The following is a 2,089-nucleotide window of genomic DNA, read 5'->3' on the forward strand; positions in this document are numbered from 1 at the left end:
TATTTACGTGCAAAATATGTGAGTTGCATCCTATGCACTATCGACAAGAAAAGTGAAGATACAGTTTTCATTAGCTTTCGTTCATCGAATTTCCCATTTTTTTTTTACTGAAAAGACATAATCTCGCTAAATTTACTCTAGATACTTAAAAACACCATATATATCCGAAGTAATTGGAATTTCTCAGAGGGATTCCTTCATAGAGATCTGGTAGATAGAATGTGAATTTCTGATTGTAGTACTATATATCGCGACGACAATATTTACTCGTTTTCCTTCATGAACGGGAATATTATTGCATCATCGTAAGTGGTGAATGTAATTATTTTAGTTTCTACAAATTTTTGTTTGTATTCCAAAGCGTTTAAAGGTAGCTGACGTCAATGGCAGTCAATATTGCAACGGCTAAGGTAGCTTGAGAAAATCAAGTTGCATCCGCAAAAGCGTTTTCTATGATGTGAGGAGGCGCCCGAGAACTTCGAGCGGGAGAGCGCAAGACTGTATACCGGCTTACGTAACGATTTCACACTTTGATTTCATTGACGTGGAGTGGACATGGATCGAATGCTAATTGCTGTTTACAAAGCTGCTGTCTTTAAAAATAAATCTTTATCAAAGTTAATGTAGTATGTCAGCTCAAAGATTTTCTGGCTATGCTCCCATTACAAAGCTGCTCGTAGTTAGCCTACACGACTGCATTACTTCGCCGCGAGACTGAAAGATCTCCCAACACATCAGTATTTTTTGAATGATATAAAACTTTAATTGTCTCTGCAATACACATTGAGTTATTTGTGGTAATAAATATTTTTACTGAACACACTTTTTCGTTAATGATTTGTGGATGAAAACCGATTTTCAGAAGTAGGCCTACAGACCATATCAAGAAAACCGAGAATGACCGCAGCCTGTGGTTGAAATTTTCCGTCTTTTTACAGTCTGAATGTTACGGCCACTGTCGAGTGAAATCAAGATTAGGGTATAAATTTCTTAGAGAATTAACTTGAATACTATAGTCCTTCAAATTTTATCTAGCATAGTGCAGCGCGATCTTGGCAGCATACCACTCTATTTCCCGGGTATCTGTACATCGACTCACCTCTCTTTCTTCTGCTTTTCCCCATCACAAGTCCGTCACCAATACTATAATTATCTCTCTCCTCTCTCTCTCTTTCCCCACTTCTAAAACATACTTTTAAAATATATATCACCACTCAATCTCCAAAAGAAAATATAATGAAATTAAGTAGTTACAAATAGGCTTATATTTCCACATAAGCAGATTTTGCTCTCTCTACTTTTAAAACACATTTGAAAAAATATTATCACTCAATCTCACAAAGTAAATATAATAAATAAAGTACGTATTTCTATAGTAGGCCTGTGCTTGCGCTCTCTCTCTCTCTTCTCTCTCTCTCTCTCTCTCTCTCTCTCTCCTCTCTCTCTCTCTCTCTCTCTCTCTCTCTATATATATATATATATATAATATATATATATATATATATATATATATTTCATTCTTTACTGTATTGTTCTTCATGATTTCCACCAATTGCTGCCCAAATTTTAGAACATTTTCTCTCATTTTTTAAGATCCCTCTTCAATTACGCATGTATAGTGTCAGACATTGCATGTAAGTGAGGTTTTCACAATAGATTTTAAAAAAGGATGATCAACATTCTACTCTGAACTGACGTTGCCAAACCAAGATTAACGAATAATATAGAGCCCGTAGCTAACATCAAGTATAATTGATTATAGGACTTCTACCGAATCTTTATGGTGTGGAAATCTAAAAAGCAACAAACGCTGTGATTTTGAAGTTCCGCCCCTTTCCAGAGTTGCCAGGTGTGGCATTATTGAGCAATAAAACTAATCCTTTCTGTTTTTTTTTTTATTAGAAAGTACCCTCTCCCTTGGGAGTTGGGACACAAAGAGACATGAGAAAAAAGTTGTTTTCCGACTCTAACGTTCAAGAGCACATGCGAAGGTCTTTTTGACACAGGCACATCGACTGAGATTTACCATTTACTCAGGTCGCCTGCGCAGGCAGAAAAAAAATTTGCAGGTTGTCCATAGCAACATGCT

The sequence above is a fragment of the Macrobrachium nipponense genome, chromosome 1 (genome assembly GCF_015104395.2).
Source record: "Macrobrachium nipponense isolate FS-2020 chromosome 1, ASM1510439v2, whole genome shotgun sequence".
In the NCBI taxonomy this organism is placed as follows: domain Eukaryota; kingdom Metazoa; phylum Arthropoda; class Malacostraca; order Decapoda; family Palaemonidae; genus Macrobrachium; species Macrobrachium nipponense.